The sequence below is a fragment of the Lycorma delicatula genome, chromosome 1 (assembly GCF_047948215.1).
Source record: "Lycorma delicatula isolate Av1 chromosome 1, ASM4794821v1, whole genome shotgun sequence".
NCBI classification, from domain to species: Eukaryota; Metazoa; Arthropoda; class Insecta; order Hemiptera; family Fulgoridae; genus Lycorma; species Lycorma delicatula.
Genome location: NC_134455.1, coordinates 157,217,039 through 157,232,880, shown reverse-complemented (window position 1 = coordinate 157,232,880; position 15,842 = coordinate 157,217,039). Strand labels below are relative to the sequence as shown.

At 31.3% G+C, this 15,842-nt stretch overlaps 1 protein-coding gene across 6 annotated transcripts in view; it reads right to left on the bottom strand.

The window, feature by feature from the left end:
* The window catches only part of CrzR (corazonin receptor), a 1,123,351-nt gene that overhangs the window by 715,869 nt on the left and 391,640 nt on the right, over positions 1–15,842 (bottom strand). The gene's annotated exons all lie outside the window — the stretch shown is intronic.

The following is a 15,842-nucleotide window of genomic DNA, read 5'->3' as shown; positions in this document are numbered from 1 at the left end:
TTCTTAACCAGTAGGTGAACCCACTAGACGCCACCGTCAGTCGATACTGTGGTGCCCTGCGCCTTCTTCATTATAGCTTTTCGAAGCTTGGCTGCAGTGTCCCCTACTTCACGGACCCTGATGAGAACCTCTCCGACCCTTGCGGGTGAAAAGGATCCCTGCCACCACCGGTGACACATTTTTCTTGATCGTCCGGAGGAGATCTGTGTAAGTCTTTCCCTCCACCCGTACCGCAGTCCTAGCCGCGGGTGGCCCCGCTGGCCTGTTCGTCGGGGAACGACCTCCCGTAGCTCCCTCCACCAGCGGCTTCTCGAGATGAATAAGGAGCGTACTTCCACATTTCCTCTCTGAGTATTCTACCAGACAGAGCAGGATCTGCCCCACCCGCCCGGCAGGTCCACAAAAACAAATCGAATAATCTTTTTTTCCATTATCCGTGGAATGGCCGCAGCAAAGATTGAGACCACCTCAACCTCACCTCCAGATGTACAACAACGGTCTATCTAGGCAGCGACCCCGCTGTTGATGACCCCCATCTGCCGCCAGATCAAAAAGTCAGACCTGGGGAGTCCCCTATAGACTACCTTCATGCTTCACCAACTTAGACGATTCGAAAAATACAGATAAATTAATTTAATAATAATAATATCAACAATAATATATGTATGTTTACTGAGAAAATATAAAAAAATAAAAAGTTAATCAACCAAAACGCACAAAAAAAACATAATAAAAAGATTCACATTACAAATAATAATACAACATCTTTGGCATGACCGTGAAGCAATTTGCCATTTTTCCGTCAAGAATACAAAAAACAAAAAAAAAACAGTTAAATTTTGGCACTGTTCAATATTAGTTCCATCAAAACGTATAAATCAAAAACAAGTTACGCGAAAAATATTGGCTTCTCCTAATTAAAAACTGAACTCCTCGATCTGCTGCCATCTTAGCCTTAGCGAAGCTCCGATCGGTATTAGACTTGAACGACGTAAGGTTAACAAAATGGGAAATGAAGATGAATCACAATAAATCGATTCAAATTACGTTTGCGCTGAGATGAGGTGACTGATCCCGAGTCCATGTAGACGGCATTTTCATCCCACATTCTGACCGCGTACGAAATTGAGTCTACCTTGATAGTCATTTGACTTGAAAGTACCAGGCGAGATAAAAAAGGAAAAAGTTAAACAAGAGGTATAAGAAGCTTTATTGGTTGTTAGGCAAGAATTCACTTTTATCGCTATCCAGCAAATGTTTAACATACAAGGTGATTTTAAAACCGATTTGGAAATATGGCATAGCAATATGGGGTACGACAAGCGAGAGTAACATTGAGATTACACAACCTTTCCAGAATAAGTTGGCGATCTATTGCAGAGGACCGTAGTTCGCACAGAACGAAGACATTCACGACTATGTTTTTGAATTGATCAAATTATTCGGTTCAAATTATAGACAGGTTAGATAATCGTTGAACTTTATAGTAGTTAATCTCCTAGACAAAAGCAAGGATAGTAGGTGACTGAAACGCCTACATGTGTGAGACTTGCAATCAGAGTGACTTAAGCTGGTTCAGTATCAGATAGGTGATGAGCATATTTATACGCCTTGATGAGGTGCTTAACCTCTTTCCATTAAGCTCCATAAGCTTAAGTTATTATTTTTTGTCTTATCAATTGTTCAAAAAGATGTTATACATTTTTCTGTTTGTTTTTCATTTTACCTTTGTGAACTCTTTTACCTATGTGTTTTTATTCAGTGCGGAGTGTGTTTATATATATATATATATATATATATATATATAAATTTTTATATATGTATGTATACACTTAATTTATATCTTTATATATATATATATATATATATATATATATATATATATATATATGTGTGTACGTTTTATTGAGGTGTTCGTAGAAAATCCCCACATAATTTTTAACACATGCTCTTTTAATAATACGATTTACTTGTGGTTTCTTATTCGGAACTAATTGTTAATAAGTAAATTGGTAGCCAAAGAATAAAAATAAATTCGCTGCTATCTAAATTTTAGTGCACTCGAACAAAATTAACCTGTTTGGTTCACTCTTTGCGATTCAAAACATAAATGACATTTTTTTCCCCTAGTTTTCTTCTTTAAAACCTGAAAAAAGTAATTTTTGGGGAATTCTAGATGAAGCTAGAAAATGAACAACGGTTTCCTTCTGTTGAGCGTTACATAGAGAGCATCTGGGTCTTTAGAGCTCCATACGGAGGTTAGCTGCCAGCAGTGTGATATCTATATATCACACTGTTGGCAGCTCACCTCTTGCTCCGAAAACCGTATTAATAGAATTTGTTGTTTCAAAAATTTATGTAGTCCTCCGTTTTACCCAAACTTAAATTCACTTAAATAACGTAATAGAACGTCCGACTAGACTTCTCAAACCACGCTTATTCCTCACTGAATTCCTCATTCATTTCCTTTAGAATAACATTAAACTGGTCTTTCCCTGTCTCTATAACTTTTATCGATCACAACATTTAATCCTAAATTTCTAACAATTTCCATCAATTTTTGTGCTATCCCATGCTTCTGTCCGTTAAAATTTTGTTAACCTTTTAGATAACCTGTTTTCGAGAAGAAATAATGTTTTTACTAAGTAATTAGAATGCATTTCAAATGCTCGCACCCAGATAAGTTAAGATTTAGTTTCAAAGTGTAAAATATAATTAAGATTGTTAGTTAATATCCGACATATTTTCTGAAGAAAAAACTTTTGAACGTATTCTAATACTTTTCCTAGTTTACGCTCTCAAAACTCAAGTCATGCACATAAGTACTTTCCTGAGCGTCAAACACTCTCCATTTTGCTGATATCGAGGCAAGTTATTTGTATCAAATTTTACTGCAGCCGATCTTTCATTAAAATGGTGAAAGATCTCCAGATACTCTAGTTCATTGCTACTTTAATTAAATTATTTTCATTTCGCAATTTTTTGTTCACTCGTATATCTTCTAAGTAGCATTATTTAAAATTTTTCTAAATTAAATTATAGTTTTCACCGCACAATATTTCTAAAATATGTCTTAATTTCAACCTTTTTTAGATTTGACCCGGTGAGGACGAGATCGTTGCTTAAAGGAGTAATCATATGTTTAGATTTCTTAACAAACACATTCCTAACTTTTTCGTGTAAATCATTAATAAATAAAGGTATTCAAAGTGATAACAATAGTCACCCCGTAAACCTGTAACCGTAACCCGGTTACGATAACAGTTAAGCCCGTAACCGTTGCGAAGAAATCGGTCACACCACCAATACTCCAGATGTACGTGTTTGTATTCGCTAACAGACTTCAAATATATTCAAAAATTAATAGTACCCATATTTTTCAGATTATAAAAGTTCCCGCCTATCCATCTTATCAAAGGCCACCTTGAGTCAACAAAAAATAATATAATTTCTTATCTTAGTGCCGTTTTAAGATGAAATATAACAAAAATTGCAGATGTTATCCACTACACAGTATCCTCGCGAAATCGGGCATGGTACTCGTTTAAAATTTTATTCTTCGAGACCAATCCTCTAACTTTTGTAGCAATATTCTTGAGAAATATTTAGATTCAATATCTCAAAATAAAATTTCTATTAACAAATACAATTCACCTCACTCAGGGGAACTTTCTTGTGAATTGAAACAATTATGGATTTGGCAACCACCCTGGGGCAGTACCCCTTTTCCATAACACAATTAAACAAACGTATCAGCATATTAAGTATTAATCTGATGCTGTCTTATAGAATCGAAAGATTTTTTATTATAGAAAGGAATTTTACTAGTTATGGTCCTAACAATAATTACTCGGAACTCAATTATTGGTAAATTCTCGGTTCAAAATATTGTTAATCAAAAAAGAATGGTATAAGCAGTAATACCAGTTATTCCTAGTCTTCCCAGTGACTTATCCTGTCGTTTTCCTTAATAACCACTATTAAAACAATTAGCTACCTGCCAGAACAATTTTCAGTCTTTTACCGGGCGGCGTATGTTGGTCCAATCATAGTTACGCTAATTATAATATTTATTTCTGTTTATCTTTCTCATCTCTGCGCATGAGTGAATTCATTCGTTGGGTTCCTCACTCTAACGAGCGCGTGTGCGTGAGAGAGAAAGTAAAGAAGAGAACAAATAAAAAAGGTTTCGACCTACGCTACTCTAGGAGCTAGAGGCAGGCATTAATAGTTAAGATCCAGCCGGTTTGTTAATGGACTCTCCCCCGGATTGGATTCCAGCGTAACACAATCCGGGGGAGAGGGAAGAGAAAAAAAATGGTTATGAAATTTGTATCCTCAATAACTAAATAGGTAATTAACAACTTTAAAATTGAGTGTAGATTTGTTACTCTCCATTCAATTTATAAGATTTGGTCATTAGAACAAGATTTATTTTAATCGGATTTATAGGAAAAACGTTATGCGAAAACAAACATAAAAATATTCATATACAGGCGAAATATATAACCACCTATTTTGAAATCGGCTTAAATCGACTTCACAAAAGGTAGTTTAGGTTTTTTCTAGAAAAATTACAAGTTAAATACTTTTTCAGCATAAATTAATTTCAATTTAAATATTCTTTTATTCTAGTTTTATCTAAAATAAAAGTGATATTGTTATTATAGAACTAATATTTTACAAATTCTGTTATAATAACATATTTTTACCTTGGAGAAAGCGTTTATTAAAAGAATAAATAAAAAACTGCTGCAACTCAATTAGCTCCCGATTAGATGTATTTCTAATGAAAAAAATAACTCTAACTTTTTTATGCATTTTTTCCTGCATTTAAAGAAAATCGTGACTTATTTGTTAGATATTTTATGTTAAATAAATTTTTGTTAATTAGAAGATTTAACTAAACAAATTAGTACTTTATTATACCAAATAAATTAGAAACTGATAAGAATATAAGGAATGTCATCCTAGAAATAAACACGAAATGACGCATTAATAAATTAACCTTTACCAATTTTTCTTTATTTAATTTTTCTACAATATATTATGGTATAAAACAATAATTACCTTATAACATGTCCGTTTGTGAAATATAAAATATAATAATAAAAGATTATACATTAAGCAAAGAGAAATTTACTTAATTGCACTTAAATAAGTATTATTAGCATAATTTACTTATGCTATAATTATGAAAAGTGGCAGTAAGCCAGACGTATGGCATTCATTATTTATCAACATAAAGAGTTGAATAAGGGTTTAAGCAACCTTTTGTTAAATAAGTGTTAAAATTTCTTGTAAAACGACAAATATGCACCACCAACTACAATTAATTCTTAATTTTTGTAGGGGATCTTTTATATTAATTGGCATAGACAAGCAAAAAATAAATTGTTTCAAGAACTAAAAGAGCGAATGACAGGTATGTAGGCTGTTTCCTTTACCAAAAAGAACGAGTAGTTTAAAGAGGTATAATATTTAAAGACTGGTTTTTGTACTAAATAATACAGTATACTTCAAAAAATGATATATTTGTAACGTTTCATTTCAGATTTAAAGGATTTTACAGGAACTACAAAATATTAAATTGGTGCTTAGTATCCATAGAGTACATAAATATATTTTTAACGTTCTTTTTACGTATATATTTATGTAATCAAGAAGTAAACACTTTATTTAAAAAAAAGTATGCTACGTTACAGTTTAATTCAAAAGTATAATATGATTAATTCCCAATTTTGCATTAATGCTAAATAGATTGTGGTACAATAAACGTATGTTACAAAAACCTAAGAAAACCAGTGATAAAATTAATGTAAAATAAAATGTTTAAACAAAATATTTGCCAAAAAAGTAATTCTTAAAGGACACCGGAAAAAACAATATCGAAATAGATATCGAAATTGTAATAAATCCATTAAAATTTATATACAAAAAACCTGGAATATTTAAATATTAAGTTAAAACCAATTAATTATATCGGTTTTTCTCGTCAGTTAAATTTTTTTTTTTCTTTGTGCTGATGTAATCTTTAAATTTCAATATATTTTAGAAATGTATTTACCTTTGTTTCCCCGAAAGTTTCTAACTTCAACTCTTTCTTCCATTACTATATTAGCCATTAATTAACTGCTGACGTAACCTATTAGTTCAGCTTTTCTTCTATTAAAAACTGCCTAATACTTATTTATTTACTCTCCAAGTCATCAAAAGCATCTCTTCATTTGAAGCGCTATTCTCTTTCTAGCTTTTTTTAGAGTTCACGTGCAGTATTCATGTACTGTTATTCCCAAATAAAAAAAAAATATATTTAACTCTTGCTAATTCTTAAATGTATTTTAAGTACTAGAGAATTTTTTTTCTGTATAAAATTTCTCCTTATTCTTTTAATATTTATGTTTTGTAACTTTCCTGCCTGTATAACAATTTTTTTTTGTCATACGGTATTGTACTCACTATGATTACAACTTTAAATACAACCATTTAAAAATAAAAATGCTCTCATTATTGTAGGGTCTAGCTGTAAGAGGAGACACTCTTTAAATTCTTTTATATTTAATTCAGGTAGGAACCTGAATTAAAAAATTAACAAAAATTTAAAAACACTAAATGCGCTGAAATTTTGGTAAGAGTTTTTCAAGAAAGATATGACAAAGACCTATTTACTTGAAACTATGATATGGAATATTTCATATACTGAAAGGTAGTTGAAAATTGTACTTCTGGAATGGGTAAATATTAGAATTAAGTAAAATTATTAAAAGAGATACATTTGTGCTTACTCCGTAAAATTCGATATTGTAGAATTAATTAAATGAAATAAAAAATACGTAATTATCATAAATAATGATAATATCTTAAATCAACTGAAAACAGGAAGAACCCTTTAGCCAGAAATGCTTGTAGTAATTTGAAAAAGAATGGGATACACTTGCAATTTGTAAAATAATACATTTAAATAATGATTAGTTGAAAAATTCATGAAAAGAATGAAGTGACTCTAATATCTCCAAAATCCACTCTTCTTTAACTTATAGTAAAGTATTGGTTATTTAGTATCGTTTACAATACGAATAATAAAACAAAAATTATTTCCATTTGAACTATATGAAATTCTATAAACCAGTTAAAAATATGCGCACAAAGAAGGACCGGATTTCTTACCATATAAAAGGTAGGGGTATAGCAACAGTATTACGTCGTCAGATATTAAACTAATTAATACATTTTAAATAAATTCTTTTGTAATGAAATAATTTGTTATTTAAGAATTATGTAACAAAATCTTGCAATCTTTCAATTATTTAATTAGTATATTTAAAAAAATTAGTGAAACTAAATATGGTTGTCAACTATATTTCAACTTTTATTTACAAATGACTGTTTGTTAAATTGTATTCCTCAACTAAAATTTGTCTACCTACCAACAACTTTAATCAGTCCAGTTTACATACATGATTAATGAATTAATTATATATATTATAGAATCTCAATATATTTTTGGCAATAATCCAATTGGTAGAAACTGAAGAAGAAAAAGGAAAAGAAAATATGTAAATCTGCAACTACTTGAAATGATCTATTCGTCTTTTTGAATTTAAAATTACCTTATAATATAATCATGTTTTATAATTTAAAAAAATAATAATTATTATAATGTTGTTAATATTAATAATTTATTATTATTATTACTACTATTACTATTATTATTATTTGTCTCGGAGATTCACATCCGGAATTTCAGTATGAAGGGCCGTTGTGGGATACTTCATTCAATACTGTGGTGTATTTAACACAGGACGTACAATCCTGCACGTCTCCAGAATTACCGAGTTTTGGGGTTTTGGAATTATGACTTTAGGATCCAGGCCAAACTTTTCCATGTACTTCTTTGAATTTTTGTTAATTAATCCGTTTGCTGTTATCACAATGGGAATAACTTCTATTGAGTTTTGTCTGTAAATTTCTTTATATTCTCTTGCCAGAGGGTTGTATATGGTTATTTTATCTCTTTCAGCCTTATTAATATTGTGATCTGTTGGGTAAGTGACATCAATGATAAGAACAGTGATTTCTCTAATGTTGTGATAACCATGCCTGGCCTATATGCAGCAACAAATTTGTCAGTATGTATGGGGAGATCATAATACAGTCTATAATGCTCATTTTCCAATATTGTTTTGGCCTTATATTCATAATACGGACAGTGCTCCCTGTCATCAACAAGTCCTTATTTTAATGCCAATGCCTGATGAATAATGTTTACTATAAGATTGTGGCGATGTAGATATTCCGTGTTAGCCAAGTTAGACCATCTAGTTATCAAATAATCAATTTTTTCAGATGATTGATGGCATACTCTGCACTCAACAGTGATGTCCTGATTTTCTATGAACTTTTTATAATTTTTTTTTCCCAATGACCTGGTCGTAGATGGCATGGATAAACCATTCAGTTTCTTCAAGTAGGGACTGATCCTTTAGCCAACGCGTAGATGCGTCCTTATCGGTATTTTCGAGAGAACGGGGAAATCTACCGTGGAGTGCCTTAGATTTCCATGCTTGGATCCTATCACTGGTTGTAAAATAATATTGGGGTAGAAACTGTCATCATTCAGTTTTAGAGGGGAGTAGCCCTTGTCAAATGTAACTATTGTTTTGTACAATGACGATGTTTTAGATTTGGAGAGAAAATATCTCTTCATTGATACAATCTGTCTGTCACAAAGCGACTTCAGGTCGAGGAGACCTATACCACCTTCTTTACGAGATATACAAACGTTCTACTGCGGATTTAGGGTGATGTACCTGTATTTTGTTAATATTGTGCGTACCAAAATGTTCAGTTTTTCGAGATCTCTCTGGGACCAATGAAGAACTCCAAATTAGTATGTGAGTACTGGCACACACCAAGAGTTAATGGCTTTGATTTTGCTTTTTGCGTTGAGTTCTGTCTCCAGGATTTTGCGGAATCTCTGAATACTTTCTCTAACTGCTGTTTGCTTGATTTATTGTTTATGATGAGGGTCTGTTTGAAACCAAGATATTTTCAAGTGCGTCTAGTGGCCGTATTTCTCCATTTCCCGGCAAACTGTAGGTTTTTGGAACATCCTTAATTACTCCCTTTACAACCTTTAGAATGGCTCATTTTTCGACACCATAGTGCATCTGGATATTATTGTTGAATATGGCTGTAATATTCAGCAAACATGTAAGCTCTATATCATTGCTAGCATAAAATTTGAGATCGTCCATGTACATCAGATGGTTAATAGTGTATAAATTTTTCCCTTTGTCAGTCATTTTGAAACCGCGTCCTGATTGGTGCAACATACTTGAGAGAGGGTTCACAGCTAGGCATAACCACAGGGGCCGTAAAGTATCGAACTGAAAAATACCGCGTTGAATTGGGATTAGATTTGACTTATTTTTTCCTCCCAGGAGTACCAATTCTACATACCATCAACTCATTAAATTCTTAAGATAAATAATTTGATGAATGCCGTATATTTTTAAAATATGTAACAGGCAACTATGAGGTACCGAGTCAACAATGTCAATCTGAGGATGAGTCTTCATAAGTTTCAATGGTTCTTTCCGCTGACTAGACTCAATCTTAGTATCAATGATTCTCTCTATCTTGGTGCAATCATAGTAAGCAACTGCTCCACGTTAACTTTAGATGACGAAGGGGCAGCGGTTGTTTATGCATAAGTAGTTGTCGGTCGAGGTGTTCTAAGGTTAGCAATTTTCTTCGCTTCAGGATAGCTTACCTTTTGAAGCGTTTTAACCTCCTGAATAGCCGTTTCCAGTTTATACACCGAGAAGTTCCTTGATCGGCAGTTGTGGTGCCCTTTGCAGTAATACAGACTGGGGGATCTTTTCATGGATCACTCTCATGTGTTTTCATTTCACACGCGCAGATTTCTAGCGCTTCACATCTGACCGCAGTGTATCCGAAACTTTGACACTTAAAACATCGCATATGTTACGGGATGAATGCGCAACATCAGCCGATGTATGCCAGCTCGTACTTTTTCAGGAAGATACTTTTTCAGAAGATTGGGTCTATTGAAGGTCAGTATATGCGAGGCTGAAGGAAAAACCTCAACATTTCTTCTCATCGTTAACCTGCGGCATTGAATGACTCCTTGACTCGACATTTCCTCTACTATTTCTTCATCCGTGCAATTTATAAAAAAATAAAAGAGTTGTTGTACAACTCCTTTCAATGAGTTAAGCGTACTATGCGGTTGCGCAGATACCGCGAACTCACAGATCTTCTTCAAAGACTGAACTTTTTGGCTTTGACTATCGTTAACAGTTTCGACATACAATCCATTAAAAGTCTTCCGAATCTCCTTGACAGGACAACCAGCACAATTAGTAATCTCACTGGCAATTAAGAATGGGCTCACTTTCTGGAAGTTTCCATTTTCTCTCGTAATGACTAAATATCTTGGTTTGGTCGCATTATTGGCAACAAAGCTTTACTCGAGTCTCTACTGATTCTGTCAGTATCTTTTCTGATTTTCTCTGTCTTGTTATTGCGTTTCCTCTTCGCTTGTAGTGAATCGGCTGTTTCTAAACGAGGGTGTTTGCGTGCATCTTTTGCCACATTGACTTGTACAAGATGTTCCATTAAATTTGATCCCTTTTGTAGCAAGGCAGTACAAAAGGGTACACCCGCGCTCTAGGGCTACTAGCCTTGGAGGTCCGATCCGGTGGAACTGGCATATGTCCTGGCAGAGAGCGGATGCGCAATCTCTGCACTGACTCCAGGCCCCTACTCACCGAAGCTTTCAGAGCTCCCATGCACAGACATACATTGGCACCTTCGCTATATGCCTGCCATCGCAGGGGGCATGTGGACAACGGAAGTGCCTAAGTCACACCTGCAATAACATCGACGCTAGCCGCCGCATCACCAGCTCTAAATATGATACTGGTCCATTTCCAAATCATTTGAATGTACATGATCTGCAGGTGGCCGAAAAAAATCCAATCGAACTTGGTGACCTGAAGGTCATCGCCCTGGCCGGAGAACGTAGGTGGTGTGTTCCGGACGTGGAGACCTATCTACCTCAAGGAATTATTATTTTATTATTATTATTGTCTAATATTTAAATACAATCATAATGTAATACTTCTTACTTTTTTATTTATTTTTATTATAATTTTTTTTTTTAAATAATGCGTAATCTATACAATATCTAATTTTTACAAAATATTGAGGGTATTTTGTAATTACCTGATTTGAATGAGTAATTTTAATATTCTTTTAAACATTACTTCTTTTTAACATTCTTTACATTCTTTTTAATATTCTATTTTCTTTGTTAATTATACATTATTGTTCACGTTACCATTAGCTGCAAAGGTGTTCTTAAAATAGCTTCTGTATGTTTTTAGGAACAGAATCTCCCATCTTACTCACATACACGGTTAGGAATTTCTATCTTACAATTTAAAAAAATATGTTTTAATTTTTCATCTAGAAAATAATATTAACGTCCACAAAACCTGGAGCTGGTTAAACGTAAATTTTAATGTAATGTAGAAAAAACTTGTCCCTCTTGCTTCTTAAGAGTAAAATTCTTATGATTAAGAAATTATCAACAAAAAAATATTTTAATCCCGTGAAATTTCAAAAATAAATTTCTAGAAAATATTTACTAGTTTATTAAATGAATATATGGTTACCTAAAATGAAAGCTGAACTTTCTGAGTCATTTATTAAAAATTTCAGTCAAACCTTTTAGAAATACTGTTAAGATTTCGGTAGTATTTCACTTTTAAAAGGCAACTACGAGTACAAAAATATATATAAAAGTTGAATAAGTGCTAGATAAGTTTTTTTTTATGATCATAATTTATTAATAGTGGGAGTTATTGATAATGCAATCTCCAGAAAGTGGACAAGCCGCTAACAGAGACTAGGGTTTATCAAGATTTTTTATCAGTACTAAACACAAAATTATTGCAGTTTGTTGTTTTAAGTAATTAATCAATAAAATAATCTACTGTAACACACTGAAATAGAAAATAGAGAAAAATTAATTTAACTAGGAGGCTATACCTTTCTGTTTACTAGGTTTGGCACTCCCCCAAAACTTGGCCGGTTTACCGTGTTTCTAATATCTTTTTCATTTAACCATTCAAATTTATTTATATATCATATCATAACTATATCTTTCCTAAATAGGTTCCTTGCAGCATCCCCGTTTTCATTTTTTTCTACTTCAAGTAAAGTTTTAGGTTTTTGATAGTTCTCGTTTCCTTTGAGATCGTGTATCATTTTTAATCTGTTCTGTTTTTTGTTCCATTCTTTAGCGATCTTTCTTTTGTATTTTAATCAAAGTTTCTTTTTTCATTATACAGCCGGTTAGCTTTCTTACTTCGAACTGTTCTGATTAATTAATGTTCTACTCTCGTTTCTTCCCCGCATTAATTCATTTCTCACTTTTTTATTAACTTAATTTTTCCCAATTTCCATCCTGTCCTTATTTCAATTTCACCAACTTTTCTTTTTCTTAATTTTCAATTTACAGGATATTCTCCAAAGGTAATATTTCATAAGACTCTTCCTGAAGTTGTTTAATTAATACTTAAAGAACGTAATTCCATTGTCTTATTGTATTTGAATTTAAAAATTCGTATAATACACACACACGCATGCGCGCGTTAAATGATACATTGAACATGAATTTAGTTTTCAAGACTTATCTCCTCAAAACCTTTTATTTTAGTAAAATTATGTAAGATACTAAATAGATTTAAAACAAGTAGGATACTACTGTTTTGAAATTAAAGTAGAATTATTGTTAAAATTAACAAAAACCAGTATTGATCAATTAGTAATGAATAAATAGTAATTAGTAAAAATAGTATTGGCCAGTTGACTGTTCGCTAAAATTCAGTTGACCAATACTGAACTATGTCAACACTTCTAAAAAAAAATTGGATTTCCACAAATATAGTACTAAATAATTATTTAAAAATTAGAAAGTTAAAATTTCAGTCGAAACATAGACAATAAGTCTAATTCATATAACATCTCTGTTATTTTCGAATCAGTATTCAAATCATATGCATTCTTTAATTTATACAGTGTACTCTTTTTACCTGAATAGATTTTGAAAAATTATTTATTTTTACTTTTGGATTTCCAGAAATTCGATTAAAATTCACTTTACATTCCCTTATGATTATTAATTAACTAAATTATTTACAAATTACTTTTTGGTTACTGATTCATAATAATACATAATAAGTGCATACATAAGACACAGATTAATATGATGTACATACATATTTGAAGTCAGCTACTCTAATATTAATATCTAAACACTACGAGTTAAATATATACTTATATACTTAATATGTATAATTAATATTTTATTCAAATCATATAATTTTGTGCGTGTGCGTGTGTGTGTGTGTGTGTGTGTGTGTGTGTGTGTGTGTGTGTGTGTGTGTGTATGTGTGTATTTAAAGGAAAGACAGGCCTTAGCATTTGTGTGACTAGATTAAAGAAAACCTTGGTAAAACTTCCATCTGAGCAGCATGAAAAATAAACAATTATGTTACATTTAATTTATATAAATACAACAAAAAATAACAATTTAGAAGCGAATAATGGAATTTATGTACTTAATTATAGTACACGTTAAAGATTCAGCATTTACTTCTTTTTTTATAACTACTAATTTTAACAACTCATCGACACAATATCAGTCTTATAAAAATAATCTTTAATTTTGTTTAAAAAAAATTGGTATTCAGATGTTTTCTTAAATGGATAGTAATTCGTTAAAAAATGTGAGGAAAAAACATTAGCTCTTCTCGTCCCGAATTATTTATTTACGATAATTCCGTTATCTATTTTCACTGATGGATTTTTATATTATATCTTTTTAGGAATAGGTGATATTATTTGTAACAAAGGTACAAATTTTGTACCTTTGTAAATACAAATTCCAAATGAGTTAGAAAATGTAATTTAAAGTCGGGAATTAAATTTTACAATTGTCTTTCTAAAAAAAAAAAAAATAAATAAAATATATAAATTAAAAATAAAAATAACTTCAATATAATAACGAAGAAAAAAGAAAAATGAATTCTTTCAGTTTTTTAAAAGAAAGAATAATTTTGCAAATAGGCGCTAAATAAAAAAATAATCTTTCGCAATTCTGTAAAAGAAGACCGAATTTTCGTTTCCGACGACCTCACTATTTTGCATTCAGAAACGCACTGATTTTTAGAGTAAAACTCACTACATACGTTCGATTAACGAACAGATCAAAACTTTTAATATTAATAAATCTAAAATATTTAAAATAAACCTGCAAAACGTAATAAAACCAGGAAAAAAATGTTCGCTTAAAAGAAGAAAATATTTTACCTATACCGATTAAATTTAAAGTTTCTAAAGTAGAATCCCTATTAGAAGTAATTAATTATTAAATGTTTGTGGTTTTTTTGCGGATTTATCGAATAAAATTACGGTATTACTTTCTGTCGCATGGTGGGACTGAGGAGCGAAATTTTCTTACTTTTGATGTATGGGGAGTACGAAGATACCGTTCACTTAAAATTTTAATTAAGATACATAAAGGGTCAAGTTTAAACTCACTCACCGCTGTATCTCACTGCATAAGCACGTATAAAATTCACAAAAACAAAGTCAACATAACCTCAATTTGAAGTTATTTACGGTTACGTAACAATATAAAAATTATTCAAAAAAAGGTTGAGATTATTACATAACCTCAAGTTATCGATCTAACGTTGTCTACCTTAAATTGAGCGTAATTGAAATACGACCCAACCAATCTTCATCAAAATTTCACTTGCACAACTTTAGATACACTACTACGTCATAGCTAACTTTCAATGGAACTGATCAAGTAGTTTTGGAGATTTTTGAGCCACAATTTTTGTACATAGACCTATGTATATATATATTTCACCGTGCGACTGAAAGTGATTCCATACTTTTCTTCCAAAAGTTGAGAAAAAACATACATCTAACAACTAATTTCTTTTAATATGGATTCTACTTCATAAACTTAAAATTTAATGAGTATTGCTAAACTATTATTTTTTTTTTATTTTAAGCGAACTTTATATGATGGTTTTATTAATTTTTTTAGGACTATTTAAAATATTTTAGATTTATTAATACAAAAGTTTCGGTTGGTCCACAAAACTTTCTTTCTATATAATTAAAAGGCATTCTTAAAAAACACAAAAGACAAAGCAAGAAACTTGTATTTTTAGAGATATAAGAAAAGAAACGACGTGCTAACCGTTTATCTGTTCAAATCTGCTGATAAAAAGTTGAGGCACGGCTGAAATTGTTGAAATAAAACGAAAAAATGTTGCAATCTGAAGATTTTATGGCTGTTTAATAATAGAAATTTTTACTTTTTTGTTTGTAATTCGATTAATGAAAAATACAACTACATAAATGATAAAACAATAAAATTTGTTCTAACAATTTGATTTGTTCACAATAAAATATTTGACATTTTATTTAATAAAACATAAGTCGATAAAACTAATATTTGCGAAGTTATAAACGATCAAAAAATTTAAATTGTCACGATTTTGGATATTTGAAAAGTAAAATTTTCAAATTTAACTATAATGAAGATCTGAGATACACCAAATTTCATAAAAATATCTCGGTGCATTCTTAAGATTAATTTGAAAAACTCAAAATGGCCAACAGGGAGAAAATGTATTGTGGTAGTGCATGTACCTACCTATTTTTTTTTTTTTATACTGATGTCCTGAATAATATTTTTAGTTTAGCCAACACCTTCTTGGTTCACA